This window comes from Falco punctatus (genome assembly GCF_963210335.1).
Source record: "Falco punctatus genome assembly, chromosome: 20".
Taxonomy (NCBI): Eukaryota; Metazoa; Chordata; class Aves; order Falconiformes; family Falconidae; genus Falco; species Falco punctatus.
Genome location: NC_137600.1, coordinates 6,153,102 through 6,171,789, shown reverse-complemented (window position 1 = coordinate 6,171,789; position 18,688 = coordinate 6,153,102). Strand labels below are relative to the sequence as shown.

The 18,688-nt window shown below is 45.9% G+C and overlaps 1 long non-coding RNA gene and 1 pseudogene across 10 annotated transcripts in view; one reads left to right on the top strand and one right to left on the bottom strand.

Moving 5' to 3' along the window:
* The window catches only part of LOC308055847 (hydrocephalus-inducing protein homolog), a 103,157-nt pseudogene extending 95,994 nt beyond the window's left edge, over positions 1–7,163 (top strand). The window contains exons 60-63 of the transcript XR_013931977.1: positions 96–359; positions 944–1,086; positions 1,428–1,649; positions 2,833–7,163. The product of XR_013931977.1 is annotated as a hydrocephalus-inducing protein homolog (transcript). The remainder of the gene's footprint in view (positions 1–95; positions 360–943; positions 1,087–1,427; positions 1,650–2,832) is intronic.
* A 6,177-nt stretch (positions 7,164–13,340) lies between these two features.
* On the bottom strand, positions 13,341–18,603 carry LOC308055941. Of its 9 annotated transcripts, none has more exons than XR_013924644.1 (3): positions 18,570–18,603; positions 14,587–14,668; positions 13,341–13,451 (listed from the first exon to the last, which is right to left on the bottom strand). It is a non-coding gene; the product is annotated as an uncharacterized lncRNA (long non-coding RNA). The 9 variants fall into 9 exon arrangements; XR_013924645.1 differs by lacking the exon at positions 18,570–18,603 and adding an exon at positions 18,479–18,514; XR_013924646.1 differs by lacking the exon at positions 18,570–18,603 and adding an exon at positions 18,360–18,404.
* Positions 18,604–18,688: the final 85 nt, after the last annotated feature.

Sequence of the window (18,688 nt, the reverse complement as noted above, 5' to 3'; positions counted from 1 at the left end):
TGCTTAGAGGTAGCTGGGTTTCAACCCCTTACGCCCCACAGAAATATTTCAGCGGTACAGCTGTATCACTTGTCGCTGATTTCATTGCTGTGCAGAGAGGAAGCCTCACACCGCTCTCCTGGTCCTGCTCCGTGGGGAATTAGCAGAGTTTGACGTGCTTTTCAAACCCACCCTGGCCCAACGCGTGGAAGGCAGGATCCACTTGTCGGTGGTGAACAACCCGTATGAGGAGACCGACATTCAGCTGGTGGGCGAAGGCTACGAGGATGACTTCATGCTAGATAACATCCACGGACTGGTGGCAGACAGTGAGGAGGAGGAGAATGCTGAGGGCAATATAGAGGAAGACGTAATTGAGGGTAAGAAAGGAAAGGCTGCCCAGGTGGATCAAGGAACAGGAAAACAGACGTTTCTGCTCACCCTGTGCCGCGCACCTGCGGTCCAGCTTTAGCAGCCAGATCCTGCTGCCTTTTGTAGCCTGCAGAGGCTTAAGAGGCAGCTTGAGAGCAGAAGAGAAGATCGTCTGTCAAGGGAGAAGCTTGCAGGCTAGCAGGGAAGGGTCAGAGATACCCGCGTTCAGCTGAGTATCTCCAAAAGGAGGGCTGCCAGCCCGTGGTATGCTATGGCGATGAAGCCCGTGTCTAATGATTTGTGCCCTCGATATACGCAGCCTGTGCTGTCACCCCCTGGCCTGGCGGTCTGGGAGCGTGCTGGCTCTGTGCAGAGGGGCAGTGCATGCTGTGCTGCGTGGCTCTGCACAGCCACAGCCACGGGTTTAGGGATGTGGCAGGGCGCTTCCATGGGAGCGGTAGGATGGGGAACTGCGTCTCCCCAGGGAGGAAGGCTTGGAGCAAGGAAGAGTTGGCCACGCCTGTCTCTGTGGATGTGAGGGGGGTGGATGGACCTCAGGCACACTGAGACCTCCTGCTCTCATTCCTAGCAGCTGCCAGAGTGAATCACATCCCGTTCGGGGACTGTCACATCGGGAAACCCTACAGCATGACCTTCACCATCACCAACCGCAGCAGGACGGAGGCGATGCGGTTTGAGTGGCTGGCAGACACCCCATTTCACTTCTCCCCCAAGGTGAGTTTGGATGGCTCTGCCTTTTCCCATTGCTCCAGCCCTGCCCGGCGGGTTCCCAGGAGCTGGCAGGGAGTCACCACGTACCGGTGAGAGCCTGTTTCAGTGCCACAAAGGAGCTGCAATCCCTGGCTTAGCTGGCACGGGGCTGTCAACCCCACAGAAAAGGCTCAGTGTTACGGGAGGTGGCATCTTTTGTATTTTCCTCTGTCAAACCCCAGATGAATACACGGTAAGAGGCAGATTCCTGGCACAGCTGCTCACCACATCAATCGATCTCTTTGCTGTCAGTCCTGCCCTTGCTAGTGATTCCAGTTAGGTCTTGGCTCTCTGGTTCTCCCTAGGTGGGACACCTCCATGCTGGCTGTGCTAAGGCCATCACAGTGACCTTGAAATCGGATGTCGCGGTCACCTTCAAAATGCACCCTGTGAAGTGCAAGGTGGCTAGGATCACCTTCCCGCTGCCGCCGGAGCAGATTAAAGACTGGGATGACTTCCTGCGCACCATCAAGTGGGTGGATACCACCATGAGGGGCCCAGGAGCCACGTGGCCTGTGAAGAAGAAGGTAAGAAACGCAAACAGGAAAAGCTAACGGAGCTGCTACAAAAAAACCCTGGCAGGCCACCATCTCTGCTGGCTGAGCAGCTCCTGCGTCCTCCTGACGTTTAATCCACCCGTGAGGTTCACCCGCAGTGCGTTTTGGGGGAGAGGCAGATGCAGTGACCTGTGACACCAACACAAAATGGGGAGGTCTTTTGACAAGACACGTTTAGCCACATGCAAACTACCGGTCTCTGCCAAAAGCTGAAGTGTTGCAACCTGTGTTGAACGGGAGGCACATTTTACGATTTTATCACGTTTTGTAGTGTTAAAATTTCTTCATCGAATTCAGTGCCTTTTCACCAACAAGGAGTTTAAGGCGCTGCACTCTGACTCTTGTTTTGGAGTGGAGAGCCACACTAGTGCTCTTGTGTGTGCGCTGGCCAGCCCACCGGCACATGGTGGGTGAGCTGTCAGCTCTGCCTACACCGATAGCAGAGATTTTGGTGGTGGTGCCCATGTTGTGTGGGATATCTCATTGTGGAGCAGCCCAGGTGCTGCGTGGCAGTCGTGCAGCAGTCTGGAGAAGCATCGCTCCAGAAAGTGCCACACACACGTACCTGGCACGTGTTCCTCCCTAGTTTCTGAGCCTTTTTAAGAGCTGTAAACCACACTTCTTCCCCATCAGCAGCAGCAGTCGGAGGCTTTCCTAGTGAGTTCGTCCCCATTCCAAAACGCCCGTCCCCAGCCCTCACCAGCGTGGCTGTTGCCCCACACATGGTGTCTGGAAAGCACCTCCCGCTAAGACAAGAGGGAAAAGGTGCTTTCTGGTTTTGTTCAGTCTTGGGGTTCTCCATCCACAGAACTCCCACAGGGGAACTTAATCCTAATTTAGAGGCCTGCTGGATCTGTAGCGGGCCATGAAAAAGGTCTGACACTCTACAGGGTTGAAACACAGGGACAGGTACCTATGACCCAGTCATTGTCCCCATGGGTGTATTCTCAGTCATGGTGGTGATTATGGTGTTCAGTCGGTAGAAACAAACACTGTAATGGAAGGGTTAAATTTTGTCACCTTCCCGGAGAAATAAATGGGAATGGTCCTTTCTAGCCCCTGTACGAGGCTGATCTTGGAGGCCAAAAGCCTCCTCTTGCTCAGCCGGGCTTTCTAGGCTCTGCTCAGTGATTCTTCCCTTTCCTGTTTGGAGGTGATCGAGACAGACCCAGAACCAGCTCACACTGTCCTGGAGGAGAGCAGCCGTGAGGTGGAGCTTTGCCTCAGTGCTGTTGTCGACTACGCTGAGCTCAAGCTGGATACGGACACGACTCAGTTCAAGGAGACCTTGCCCTTCCAGACGAGGACATTCACGTGAGAGCCAGAGGCCCCGCAGGGACCCGTGCGTGGGAGCTGCCTTTGCCCAGGGCTGACCGGGTGCCTGCTTCGCCAGAGCTGTGCCGTGCTCTCTGGTGGCCTCTGCTTCTCCTTCTACTCGTGGTCTGGTGAAAATAAAGGCAATAAAGTGCCAATAAAGGCAAAAAATAAAACACTGACCTGTTTATTGTTTGGCCACTTGATAAACCTCTTCTAATTTCTAACTGGGTGATTAGGCCTGGCGGGGGGTGGGGGCAGGGGTGTGTGTGCTGCTGCCTGCTGGTTCTGAGGTTTCAGCTTCCACACACCCTGGGCGCCTGGAGATGCCTCACAGGTGGACTCGAGTCCCTTCTAGGGCTTTGTGTTCAGTCTCACCTGCTGTTCTTCTCTTTAAACAAATCATGTATTGTTTCATCCTGTCCAAGTCCTGGCAGGGTGCTGGGGCCTGCGTATCTGCACGTAAAGCCAAGCAGGAGATGGTGGCCACCATCCTGCCAAGGCGTGCCAGGAAAGGTTCAATTCTGCCATGCCTTTCTGCTGACAACAACCATGGATTTGCTTCCATTGCGTGTTGCCTGTCCTCATCTGCTCGAGGACAGGTTTGCAGTCAAAATAATGTCAAACTGAGATGTAAAGGCCAGAATAAGACCCTTGGATTAAGTCTCCTGGGCACCATGCCTGCCCTTTCCTCTTTAACCTCCAAACTTTGAAACACTTTGTCTCCGGGTAGCCCAGGGCAGTGCTCTAGACGTGGCAGAGTTGCCTGGGGACAAAGATACTCCTGAGCATCAAGGAAGGGGTACCAGAAGCTCACCATACAGTGTTACTTTTCTACTTGCTTTGTATTTATTGGTCATTGTCTTTTCACTCCTCCTTCTTGCTTTTCAGTTCCATGCTGTCCAACACGGGGAATGTGGCCCTGGAATACAACCGGATGGCGGCTGTGGAGGACGAAAGGGCATTGAGCCACACTGGGGAGCTGCTTCCACCCAGTCTGGATGGTAAGGTGCTGCAGCGAATGAAGAGACGGGACACAGCTTGATGCAAGCAAGTTGTCCATTTATTAGTGATTTTCTTACAATTACATATGTTTCTACCTTCTACATATTACACACTGATTGGTTAAATCTTAAGCGTAAAAAACACTGATTGGTTGATATTTAAGGCACACCATTGAAACAATAGGAACTTATTAGTTTATCTTGACATAGCAATAATTTCTATTCCAAAGTTAGGGAGTTTCTTTCTAGGCGGCTTTCTTGATTACCTATCGGCGCCATCCGTTCCCTTATCTGGCTACTTTTTTCTCTGTCCGTCTGGCTGCCTCCTCAGCTGTAGCGGCTCAGGGGTCTGCAGTTAGCTTGTTCCTTGGTTCCCAGGGCTTGTGCCCTGCAAGTTCTAACAAGTCTCTATTCATCAGGCTATCAGTACTTGGACTCCTGTCCTTGAGGCCTTCTCCTACATCTCCCCCTTCCTGTTGCACAAAAAGAACGCCTGAAATCGAATGAGTTATTAATTTTTGTAAGCATTGTAAAAGACAAGGTATAAGTAATAAAACAAACAAAAAAGCAACTAAAGCATATATAATCATCTTCACTAAACTTCTTAACCATTCTGAAATGCCCCAACCACTGAACAGTTTAGCTAACCAATCCCAAGTGTCACTTTGTTGAAGATGAGAAACTCCATCCCTCAATCTTTGGATGCTAGCATGAATTGATTCCGAATGATCTGAAAGGTTCATGCAACACATCCCTTCAAACTCTTCACAACCATGACCTTGTGCCAGAAGCAAAAACTCTATTGCAGCTCTATTTTGTAATGTCGCGTGGCAAACACTATCAACATCTAATAAAAGACCAGACAGGGCACTGCTTGTGGCATTAGTTTGTTTGGCAAGCCAACAGCCAAGCTTATCTAATGTTGCCAGAGCCTTTCCTGCAGCAGCTCCAGGCAACAGAAGAGATGCAATAAAGCGTTGGCCAAAGGACCAAAATTGCATGTTATCATCACAGTCGGAGGCAAATGCATGAACGCCACGCTTTGTCCTTCGAGAGCAGCGATGTTGTAAAATCATAGATGTGTTAGGAGTCAGGACGGAAAGTCGCCCTAAGCTACACGGACCTCCTTTTATATGAGAAGGAATGACAGGCCATGCTCTATCACCACAAATAAAAAATACTCCAGCAGGTAGTGAGAGCGGAGCATTGCTAGATTTAGACAAGTCGTTAGCAGTGTAATTACACCAGATACTTGCATTTCTAAAAACAGGATGAGTAGGGGAAACGTCCCATGCCCTAGATTGATTCTTTCCCATGTAGTTACATTTTATGCAAAAATCCATTTTTACAGAACCAAGGAGTTCAATTTCTTGTGGTTCCAAAGTGGCCAGTGGGAGATGGGGTATCCATACATCCCAATTGTCTGTCACATTTTTTGATACGTTTTTGGGTGGAAAAAGACTTTAAAGGCCCCTAGGTATAGGCCATTCATCTAATGGTAAGCCCACAAGACATGTGGAAAAAGGCTGATCCGGAGTGGCCATAGCAAGACACAGAGTATCCTGTCCAGTCAAGTTCGCCAACGTGACCCAAACATTTACCTTTGGTAGAAAAGGGGGATAAGAGCCACCTTCAATAGGCCAAGGTCCAGGTATGAACATCATTATCCATATTACTGACAACACTTGTTTCTCTTTTTCTTTTTCCATCGTCGTTTTACAACCAGCCATTCTTCTGGTCGTACTTTCCATGACCGAGGCACTGCAATTGATTGTCCACACTCTAATCCTACAATAATGTTCTTGTTAATAATATAAATTCTGCTTGCTAATACAATATATTGAAACAACAACCGTGCGATAGCCCGTACTTCTAGGCTTTCAATCAATGATAAAAAATTTGCAAAAACTAAGTTTGGCAAAATCTCAGAACCTAACCCTATAACTCCCTCTAATTCCAAAAGAGGTTTTCCCATAAAACGTTCAGCCCACTGTATATGATTAAACCTTAATATTTGATTATTACACTCAGAACACATCCAATGACCCCATCTGTCCCTTAGTCTTACAACTCACCAGCGATCGTGATCACAGAGTTCACGATGAATCTTGATCCACGGTCGACAAGATGGTCCATGTTCATAGCAACATAACTGTAGAAATCGAGACGCTGTCCAATCTGGTTCATGACAGTGTCGTTGAAAGTCGATGTAATGGAAGGTAATATCTGCTAGCGGTGCCGTCAGTGCGTTGGGGATCTGGTCTGGTCCAAATGTATTACCTTTGTTAAGTGGTTTAACCCAGGGTGATATTGTCCGTTCCAAGCGCTGTAAAAAGCGAAATCTAGATGCTATATCCTGAATTTGTTTACCTGACATTAATGCAAAACAGAAATCCTCACGCAGTTTTTATTTCATTCTGTAGGGTCGGTGTCGGTATCAGTTGTCTGCGGTAAAGGTTCACGGAAAGGTCGTACATTCTTTGCTGGGATCCATCTGGGTCCTTTTCCTGTGGAGACACAAGCATAACCTTTTCCCCATGTAACAAGAGGATATGGTCCCATAATTTTACCTTTTTCTGGATCTCGAACCAATACTGGGGCTTTAACCCGTGCCTTGAAGGAGGTATTTGCAGTAAAATGTCGAACTATCGGTGGGTTGTTATCTATTAAAGAACAATTTAAAAAATTGAAAACATACAATGCTTTCTGTAACCGTTCCTCTGGAATAGCCATTCCCATTCCCCCTTTTTGTTGTTGTAATAGATGTTTTAGCGACTGATGAGACCGTTCAATGAGAGATTGACCGGTGGGGGAATGAGGAATGCCAGTAATATGAGTTATACCCCATAGGGCAAAAAAGGTTTTTATAGTTGTTGAAACATAAGCTGGACCATTATCTGTCTTTATCTTTAAGGGAATACCTAAAGTAGCAAAAGCACGCATTAAATGTCTACGAACATCTCGTGCCTTTTCTCCTGTGTGACAAGAGGCAAACAAGGCACCTGAAAATGTATCAATGGAAGAGTGGATATATTTAAGGTTACCAAATTCAGAATAATGTGTGACATCTGTTTGCCATAATTGTAGGCTTTGTAATCCTCTAGGGTTAACTCCTGCAGCAATTGATGGGAAAGAATGTTTTTGACAATCAGGACAGACAGCAATAATATTTACGCTTGTTGAGAAGGAAGGTCAAGCTGTCATTTAAGAGCTCCAGCATTTTGATGGAAAAAAGAGTGACTTAGTTTAGCTTGTGCAATGTGGTCTGGCAGTACTTGAACTGGTAACGTCAATAGATCAGCTCGTCGATTGCCTTCTGCAAGAAAACCAGGTAGTGAGGTGTGAGACCTAATATGCATAACAAAATAAGGTGCAGATCGAGAGTCCAAAAGGAAAATAAGTTCCTGTAACAGGGTAAAAAGTTGTGAATGTGAAACATTCCGCAGCACAGAAGCTTCGGCTCGTGTAACAACAACTGCAACATAAGTGGAATCAGTAACAAGGTTGAGTGGTACGTTCCATTTTCGGAAAACACGAACAACTGCATTCAGTTGTACTATTTGAGGTGAACCGGAGACTGTCTCTATGTCCGAGTCCCATTGTCTCCGTTGATCATCCCACCATAGGAGAACAGATTTATGTGATTTGCCTGATCCATCTGTAAAGACAGTAAGTGCCTGTAAGGGTTGTTTGCTTCTTTTGGGTTTTAACATCAGACGAAAGTCAATGTTAAACAGTTTGTGTGAAGGTGGATGAGAAGTTATTTGACCCGTATAGTCGGCAAGTGCCATAACAAAGGTGTCTGATTGCCGATAAAGCCATTGTAAGTATACTGTTGTTATTGGCAGACAAATACAGGCAAAATCCTTCCCTGATAAGGTTAACAGGCGTGATCTAGCTTTAACAATCAGAGAGGCAAACATTTCATGTTGTGTCAAAATAGTTTTTGTAGACTGGTTAGGTAAAAAGATCCATTCAATAATCAATGGGGGGTCTGAGTTCTGAAGGTCCCATTGAAATATCAGGGCATGAGGCTGTCGAGCAGGGTTTAAAATAATCAAGTGAAAAGGTAGTTCAGGGGCCCATCGGTGGGCCTGTCGAGAAGCGATAGCTGAGGCAACCTTTTGTAAAGATGTGTCTGCTTCAGAGTTAAGATTACGTGGAGAACAAAGATTAGTGTCCCCTTTTAGTAGGTCAAACAGAGGACCCAAGTCTGTATTAGAAATTCCCAATAGTGGTCAAACCCAATTTATTGTTCCCAGTAATTTCTGTGCATCATGCAGGTTTCTTACATTGGTATTGATCTGCAATGGTTGAGGAACAATAGTTTGTGCTCTTATTCGCCAGCCCAGATATTTCCAAGGGGGAAACTTCTGGACCTTTTCTGGTGCTATACAGAGACCTGCCGAATTCACGGCATCTGTGACAAGGGCTACAGCTTTCTCCATGACTTCGTGATGTTGTGCTGCCACTAAAAGGTCATCCATATAATGATACAATAACACAGTAGGCATAGCATTTCGGACAGGACTGAGTATTTTTGCAACGTACCATTGACACATTGTAGGGCTATTTTTCATACCTTGTGGCAGTCCAACCCACTGATATCCCTGCAATGGAGCTTGCATGGTGATGCTTGGAAATGAAAAGGCAAATTTCGGGGCATCATCTGGATGTAACAGGATACTGAAAAAACAATCTTTGAGATCTAGGACAGTTAGATGCCAGTGTCGAGGGATCATAGTTGGGGACGGGAGCCCGGGTTGGAGGGCTCCCATATCTTCCATAGCATCATTAATTTTTCTGAGATCATGGAGCAAGCGCCACTTGCCAGTTTGTTTTGTAATAACAAAAACTGGTGAATTCCATGGGCTAGTAGAAGGTACAATGTGTCCCTTGGACAGTGTTTCTGAGACTAAGTTTTGAAGTGCGCGAAGTTTTTCCAAAGGAAGGGGCCATTGATCCACCCAAATAGGAACATCAGATTTCCAGGTTATTTTTAGGGTGTTGCGCACTTCAATGGCCCCATCTAAAAATGTGTACGGATAGACATTCCCCATTGTGACAATATATCACATCCCCACAAAACCATAGGGACAGGCAGCACAAAAGGTTTAACAGAAGCCACATGTCCCTCTGGTCCTTGAATTCGAATTAGTTCCAAACTCTGACGACTGTTACCGGTCCCCCCTATCCCAGCCAGTGTCTGAGAGACATTAGTCAGTGGCCATTGCGGAGGCCATTTGGCTTGAGAAATTACTGTGACATCAGCTCCAGTGTCAATGATCCCATTTAGTGCTATTTGTTGGCCATTGTAAATAAGGGTACACTGATACATAGGTCACTGTGGAGAAATGGATTGTACCCACAAAATGTGAGGTAACCCTGTGGATCCAAAACCTCCTCTCCTCTGCGGAGGATGATCAGTGATAAGAGAGTTTACCCTTGCTGGAATCAGAATCAATTGCGCTATTCGACTACCCTGAGGTGTCGTACAAGGTGGAAATGGAGTCCGTGCCATGATTTTGATTTCGTCCACACTGTCAGAGTCAATAACACCCGGTAAAACAAAGAGACCAGACAATGTTGTGGAAGATCTACCAATTAACAGAGCTTGTGTATCGGGGGGTAATGGTCCTTTGACATTTGTTGATAATAAATGAACCGATGAATCGAGCAGTGTTACTGTGTGTGAGGTTGCCAGGTCCAATCCAGCGCTGCCTGAGGTTGCTGGACAGAGACTTGAGGTATCGGTGCTTCTCTCTGAGGATGTTGAAATGTCAGCTGTGGCACTTGTGTCTGCGCGCGTCGCTGCCCCGCACTCCGCGGTCGGTTTCCCTGTATCGGTTGTCCCTGGAAGTCATACTTAGATCGACATCGATTAGCATAATGACGCCCTTTCCGACATTTCGGACAAAATCCAGGACCAGGATGTTGTTGTTTATTCCCCGCAGCCCGAGCAAGACAATTTCTCTTTAGATGACCAGGCTTACCACAACCATAGCAATTTCCCACACCATGCATCGCTACAAAAGCAGCAGTCATAGCTTCAAACTTATGGTCAACCGTACCGATTCGGTTACATGCTTCCACCATTTCCACCAGAGTGGGGTTCAGGTTGGGAAGAGACTTCAGTAGCCTTTTACAATCAACATTAGCATTTTCAACAGCTAGTTTTGTTAACAATATATCCCGAGCTTCCGCATTATCTACTTGACGTTCCAAAGCCTGTTTTAGTCTACCAATAAACTGCATATAAGGTTCTCGAGACTCCTGAGTGATGTTAGTAAAGGCTTTTTGTGGCTTTTGTACGTCAGGGACCTGGAAAAAAGCCTTTTTCGCCTCTTCTCTAATTGCCTCGAGAGCCGCACGGGGGCAGTGTTGAGCCTGCGCTACCGGATCAGCACGTGCACCGGTGCCCGCAAGATGCTCTGTTGCCAGCGCAGCTGATGCAGCATCATTATGGTTAACGTACGTGAGCAGGAGTGCTTGCAGTCCCCCTCTCCAGTGCGACTCCCATAACGTGTACTGAGTCGGGGTTAGCAGCAATCGTGCTAAAGATTTCAAATCATGAGGAGTCATGACATAAGTATCAAACACAGAAGATAACAGACTTATAAAACAGGGAGAAGAAATACCACGTTCCGTAACAGTGCGGCACAGTTCTTTAACAACCAAAAAAGAAAGAGCCTCCCATCGTGCTCCCCGTGCCCGACCCTGAGAATACAAGACCGGAGCAACTATAGTTTTAGCCATTCCGAAATCCCCCTCCTTTAAGGCTTGTTTCTTTATTTTTGTCCACACATCACGTAGATCAGGAGGGTATAAATCAGGTTCTTGTTCAGGGTCTACCGATCCCGGGTCAAAGGGGTCTTCTTCTGGCAGATACCCCACTGCATTGACACCCAGGGGTTTAGAGCACTGTGATTTAGAGGTTGATAAGGAAAGGGCTAGAGGAGCTTGCGATTCCTCCTCCTCTCCTTCCTCTGCCTTTTCTTTTTGTGCTTTCAGAGTCTCAAAAATAACTCTCCATGAAGAGAGCAGACGGTGGGACTCAGTATTGCCTTTTATCGCAGAATCCCACAATTTCACCCCTGTATCGTCCCAAAGTTCCCGCGTGAAAATTGTAGATGCAGTCACTGCAGGCATATTTACTTGCACCCACTTAAGCATTGCTTTAAGGTCATGCCCAGAAATACTTTTCTCATGTTTGTTAGGGAGACCTTTCATAAGCTCATAAACGTCTCTTTCCGGGGACGAAGCCTGATTCCCCGTTACGGATTTCCCACAGCTCACCTCTCAACTCCGGAGGGATTTCAGGCCGGCTCCTGCTTCCTTTCAGCGGTTCATTCAAAGTTCTGTGGGATTTGCTGCATGTCGCTCAGTCAGGCGATTCGAGAGTCCCTCCACGTCAGATCCTTCACCAGATCACGTCGGGGTCACCAATTTGCGGCGAATGAAGAGACGGGACGCAGCTTGATGCAAGCAAGTTGTCCATTTATTAGTGATTTTCTTACACTTGTATACGTTTCTACTTTCTACATATTACACACTGATTGGTTAAATCTTAAGCGTAAAAAACACTGATTGGTTGATATTTAAGGCACACCATTGAAACAATAGGAACTTATTAGTTTACCTTGACATAGCAATAATTTCTATTCCAAAGTTAGGGAGTTTCTTTCTAGGCGGCTTTCTTGATTACATATCGGCGCCATCCGTTCCCTTATCTGGCTACTTGTTTCTCTGTCCGTCTGGCTGCCTCCTCAGCTGTAACGGCTCAGGGGTCTGCAGTTAGCTTGTTCCTTGGTTCCCAGGGCTTGTGCCCTACAAGTTCTAACAAGTCTCTATTCATCAGGCTATCAGTACTTGGACTCCTGTCCTTGAGGCCTTGTCCTACAGTGAAGTCTTAGGGTTAAGTTTTAGGGTTAAGTCCTAGGGTTAAGTCTTTGGGTTAAAGTTTTAAGATTAAATCTCAGGGTTAAGTCTTAAGTTAAAGTCTTAAGTTTAAGACTTAGGGTTAAAGTCTTACGGTTTAATCTCAGGTTTAAGTCTCAAGGTTAATCTCAGGGTTAAGACTTAAGGTTGAATCTTTAGGTTGAGTCAGGGTTAGGTCTTAAAGGTTAAGTCTGTAGTTTAAGTCTTGGGGATTGTGGATAACTGGCTAGCTGAAAAAGTTCACATAGACATAGTCCAGCTGGCTGGACAAAAATGCACATCGCTCTCAGCTTATCTGAAGTAAAGCAAAATACACTGTCTTTGGCTGTCCTTGTTACACAGTAACAGGAAGATTTCGGTGGGAAAAGAATGTTGCAGGTGGGAACAGATAACTACAGAAGAGAAACTAGGGGCGGGCTTGGTATTTAGGCAACTAACCAATAATGAGCTTAACTTTTGTAATATGTATGAGCTAATTATAACAAGGCATAAAAGGTGACTGTAAGAGACAATAAACGAAGTCTGCTGATCACTCATATTGAGTGACTGTGTCTTCCCTCCGTCACGACACAGAACAACTTTTGTTATGTCTTTACACTGGCTACCGGGGCAGAGTAATAACTACCAACAGAACAATTCCTTCCTGTCACCTTCCCCGGGGGAGTTGTGCATGGGGTGTGTTTGGAACATTTTGTCTCCAGCCGAGTCCAAAAGTGAGCAGATCCCCATCTCAGCCCAGAAAGCAGGTAGAACAACTTTTGTGGTGCCTTTCTGCTGGCTACGGGGGCAGTGTAAGAACTACCAACAGAACTCCTTTCTGGCACCTTCCCCAGTGGAGTTGTGCATGGGGTGTGCCTTGGAACATATTGTCTCCAGCCGAGGCCAAAAGTCAGCGGTTCCCCATCTCAGCCCAGAAAGCAGGTAGAACCACTTTTGTGGTGTCTTTCATCTGGCTACCAGGGCGGTGTAAGAACTACCAACAGAACTCCTTTCTGGCACCTTCCCCGGTGGAGTTGTGCATGGGGTGTGCCTTGGAACAGTTTGTCTCCAGCCGACTCCAAAAGTCAGCGATTCCCCATCTCAGCCCAGAAAGCAGGTAGAACAACTTTTGTGGTGTCTTTCAACTGGCTACCGGGGCGGTGTAAGAACTACCAACAGAACTCCTTTTTGGCACCTTCCCCGGTGGAATTGTGCATGGGGTGTGCCTTGGAACATTTTGTCTCCAGCCGAGGCCAAAAGTCAGCTGTTCTGCATCTCTAGTCCAGAAAGCAGGTAGCCCAACCTTTGTTGTGTCTTTCAACTGGCCTAAACCTAAGAGGCCTAACCCTATGAGGCCTTAACCTTAGGAGGTCTAACCCTATCCATAACCCCAACCCTAACCAAGAGACCTAACCCTAAAGAGGCCTATCCCTAAGAAGCCTACCCCTAACCCTAACCCTAACCCGAACTCTATCCTTTAGCTGTGCATGGCATGTACCTAACCCTAAACCTAACCCTAATCCTAACTCTAAGAGGACTAACCCTAATCCCAACCCTAAACCTAACCCTAACCCTTACCTTAACCCTAAACCTAACTCTAAACCTAAGATGACTAACCCTAAGAGGCCTAACCCTAACCCTAACCCTAACAATAACCCTAACCCTAACCCGAACTCTATCCCTAAGCTGTGCATTGCATGTACCTAACACTAATCCTAACCCAAACCATAACCCTAACCCTCACCCTAATTCTAACTCTTAAGAGGACTAACCCTAACCCCAACCCTAAAACCTAACCCTGACCCTAGCCCTAACCCTAACCCTAAACACTAACCCTAAGCCTTACCCTAACACTAAGAGGCCTAACCCTAAACCTACCCCTAACCCTAACCCTAACCCTAACCCTAATCCTTACCTAACCCTAACGCTAACGCTAACGCTAACCCTAACCCTAACCCTAACCCTAACCCGAAATCCAACCCTAAGCTGTGCATGGCATGTACCTAACCCTAACCCTAACAGGAACATTAACACTAACCCCAATGCTAACCCTAACCCTAACCCAAACCCTAACCCTAACCCTAACCCAACCCTAAACCTAACACTAACCCTAACCCAAACTCTATCCCTAACCCTAAGAGGTATAAACCTAAGATGACTAACTCTAAGAGGCCTAACCCTGCGGCGAATGAAGAGACGGGACGCAGCTTGATGCAAGCAAATGTCAATTTATTGTACGGAACCACGAGTTTCTATACACTTTCAGAAGCTGCGCGTTTGAAACAGATTGGTTCTTGAAGCTAAGCATTGCATACTAGGCAATCCCTGATTGGTGGTTAGCTGCCATCAATTAACCGCAAGGTGTTACCTTTCCTTGGCGCCATCCTTGGCGCCATCTGTCCCCCACTCCCCTGTGCTCTGTAAACACGCCTCATCATGTTAATTGTTGTCTAGACAAGCTCGAGCACGTTCCCCTCAGCTAATTGATTGCCACGCATGGTCCTAGTTTCCAGCCCACTCCTGCATAACCCTAACCCTAGCCCTAACATAACCCTAACCCTAACCAACACCCTAACCCTAACCCTAAAACACATCTAAAACTATCCCTAACCCTAACCCTATCCCTATACCTTACCCTAAGCCTAATCCTAACCCTAACTCTAACAATAAACCTAACCCTAACCCGAACTCTATCCTTAAGCTGTGCATGGCATGTACCTAACCCTAACAATAACCCTAACCCTAACCCTCACCCTGTGTGGATAACTGGCTAGCTGAAAAGGGTCACATAGACATAGTCCAGCTGGCTGGACAAAAATGCACATCGCTCCCAGCTTATCTGAAGTAAAGCAAAATACACTGTCTTTGGCTGTCCTTGTTACACAATAACAGGAAGATTTCGGTGGGAAAAGAATGTTGCAGGTGGGAGCAGATAACTACAGAAGAGAAACTAGGGGCGGGCTTGGTATTTAGGCAACTAACCAATAATGAGCTTAACTTTTGTAATATGTATGAGCTAATTATAAGAAGGCATAAAAGGTGACTGTAAGGGACAATAAACGAAGTCTGCTGATCACTCTTATTGAGTGACTGTGTCTTCCCTCCGTCGCGACAAATGGCGCCCGAACAGGGACCCTAGAGAGGGCTGAACCTGCGAGCCACGGTTCGACGGAGATTCGGGTACCAGTCCTGAAAGCAGCGCAGGAGGCGGAAGGGCACAGTCCCCGCGCCCGGGAGCACCTACAGAGGGTCCCGCCGGCCACGCGTCGCCGAAGTCTCGCCAAGGCTGCAACAGCGCTGACGAAGGTGTGGAGAGACAAGCAACGTACGATTCGCTCATATGCTTTTTAGAAAAGCGGAGCGTGCAGGACATAGATTGTAAAAAGGCATTACCCGGGTTATTAGCGTATGGGATAGCATCCGGGACCCCGCGGCAGCGGCGAGCGGCGGCGCGGCCCGGCAGGCCCCTTCCTGGCTGCGGTTTCTCTCCCAAGGCGGCACACCACCCCCACCACCACCACCCCGATCGGCGCCATGGCGATGCAAGCGGCCAAGCGAGCTAACATCTGGCTGCCCCCAGAGGTCAATCGGATCCTCTATATTCGGAACCTGCCGTATAAAATCACAGCGGAGGAAATGTATGATATATTTGGGAAATACAGACCTATTCGACAACTCAGAGTTGGAAACACTCCTGGAACAGGTGGAACAGCTTAAGCTTCTCAAGGGAAAATACGGACTTGATTACAAACCCACAAAAAAAAAAAAAAAAGTGCTTCAGATGTCCCCTACAAGAAATGGGTTTCTGCTTTGAACTAGCAAACATCTCTGTGTTTAAAAAGAAGCCTTTTTGCCTTGATGGAGACAATTTATTCTGTATTCTGTATTTATGCTGTATTCTGAATGTGGAAATTGGTTGGGACTAGGAGGCTGGCTTAAAGGCATTTTGCAAATGGGATTATTATTTTTGATCATTATTGTAATAATAGTTTTTTGTTCAAAACCAGCCAAAATTTTTTGTAAGCATTAGGCCTATCTGAAGAGAATGCCTTTATTTGAATCGGCAGTTAAGGTGTAGTTTAGTCTGATGCTGTGGTTTTATCTGCTCCTGGTGAATTTTTGAAGTGATGAAATCAGAGATACAAGGTATACTAAGAGTTATGAGGTAATAAGGTAATAATCTAAGTAAGGGTGCTGTCTTTTATATCTACAAGCGCAATATGCTTTTATGTAGCAGAGAGAAACTTTAACAATAATGTTGCTTGAGCGAGATGTGCATGTGACAACTTGGGAAAAGGGATATCACAACTGGAGTGCAACAGTGTTTCTATGTCTGGCAGAGTGAAATCTTTCAAGACCTGAGTTTAGACAGTCTAAAATAAATTGTTAGTATTCAGAAAACCCATCTTAAGCCTCTTTTGCTTACATAGTGTTATGGAAGTCAACTGCTATTGTAGAGAATTAATGATTTTTTAATACATATTAACAAATACTACTATTTTAACTTGAGGCAGTTGAGTGAGAAATACTCACGTGTAGCATTTGAGGGAATGTCAGCATAAATCGCACTTACAGTAAGACTGCATTTTTAATTACTGTACTCGTTAAGATTTGATGATGCCATAAGGCTAAGGCCTTTTATCACGGATTGGTTCTGAACTAAAAGGTGTGTGCACACGTAGATATGCACATTTGTGTTATTTTCCTTAATTGGCTACAAAATAATATAATTAGGTTGGGGACTAGATCTTGGGAATTTGTCTATTATACTTCTGTTTGTTAAGGAACATGCATAACATACAGCACCCATGTAGGCTTGGCTTGTGGCATAGTTGTCAAATTTAGCATAGACATTCAGACAGATAAGCAAGGTACTCTTCTTGTGTATATCACCTACAAGCCATTATGGCTTAGTGTGTAAATCTGTATGTAACTGTTGAAAAATCCACTTATGAATGTATATAGCTTAGAACTAATTTCCCCCCTTTGTTAATTCTTTGATATCAATGAGGTATTCTTCAGAAAATGTATGGACTGGTTGGTTGCATAAGGGCAGTTGTTATTTGGACAGAAAATTGTTAATGGTCAGGGATTTTCCACTAAAATATTTGCAAATATTCCTAGTCAAACATCAGTTTGGTTTCTTTTTGGGTTTTGAGCTTGCATTAGTCCATGTTCAGAACTTTAAAATTACCTTTGAAGTTTTTAAACTTTTTATATCACTGGAACAGAAAGAGCATCTAAATTAAAGCTTCAAGCTAACTTTATTTTTCAAGTATTTCAGGAATTATACTTCTGAACTGAGATTTTATAAGTTGGCTGTGTATTTTCCTGTGTTAAAATGCTGTTATTGAAAATGGTCAACCGGCCTATGTCGCCCAAAATAAAAACGGGGGAATTGTGGATAACTGGCTAGCTGAAAAGGGTCACATAGACATAGTCCAGCTGGCTGGACAAAAATGCACATCGCTCTCAGCTTATCTGAAGTAAAGCAAAATACACTGTCTTTGGCTGTCCTTGTTACACAATAACAGGAAGATTTCGGTGGGAAAAGAATGTTGCAGGTGGGAGCAGATAACTACAGAAGAGAAACTAGGGGCAGGCTTGGTATTTAGGCAACTAACCAATAATGAGCTTAACTTTTGTAATATGTATGAGCTAATTATAAGAAGGCATAAAAGGTGACTGTAAGGGACAATAAACGAAGTCTGCTGATCACTCATATTGAGTGACTGTGTCTTCCCTCCGTCGCGACAACTCTAGTCCTAACTCTAAGAGGACTAACCCTAACCCCAACCCTAAAACCTAACCCTGACCCTAGCCCTAACCCTAACTTTAAACACTAACCCTAAGCCTTACCCTAACACTAAGAGGCCTAACCCTAAACCTACCCCTACCCCTACCCCTAACCTTAATCCTTACGCAAACCCTAACCCTAACTCTAACCCTAAGATGTGCATGTCATGTTCCTAATCCTCACCTTAAACCTAACCCTAACCCTAACAGGAACATTAACACTAACCCCAACGCTAACCCTAAACCTAGCAATTACCCTAACCCTAAACCTAACCCTAAGCCTCACACTAACCCTAACTCTAACCCTAACCCTAACCCAAAAACGCATCTGAAACCATCCCTAACCCTAACCTTAATCCTATTCCTAACCCTAACCCTAACCCTAAAACTAACCAAACCCTAACCCTAACCCGAAATCTAACCCTAACCCTAACCCAAACCCTGAATCTAACCCTAACCCAAACCCTAACCCTATCCCTTACCCTTAGCCTAATCCTAACCCTAACCCTAAATCTAACCTTCAACCTAACCCTAAGAAAGGCCTAACCCTGAGGCCTAACCCTAACCCTAACCCTAAGACTAACACTAAACCTAATCTAACCCAAACATTAACCCTAACCCTAACCCGAAATCTAACCCTAACCCTAACATAACCCTAACCCTAACCAACACCCTAACCCTAACCCTAAAACACGTCTAAAACTATCCCTAACCCTAACCCTATCCCTATACCTTACTCTAAGCCTAATCCTAACCTTAACCCTACACCTAACCCTAAATCTAACCTTAACCCTAACCCTAAGAAAGGCCTAACCCTAAGAGGCCTAACCCTAACCTTAAGCCTAACACTAAACCTAACCTAACCCTAACCGTAAATCTAACCCCAACCCCAACCCTAACCCCGACCCTAGCCCTAACCCTAACCCCAACCCTAACCCTAATACGCATGCGCAATATCATTACAGGCAAACTAAGGGC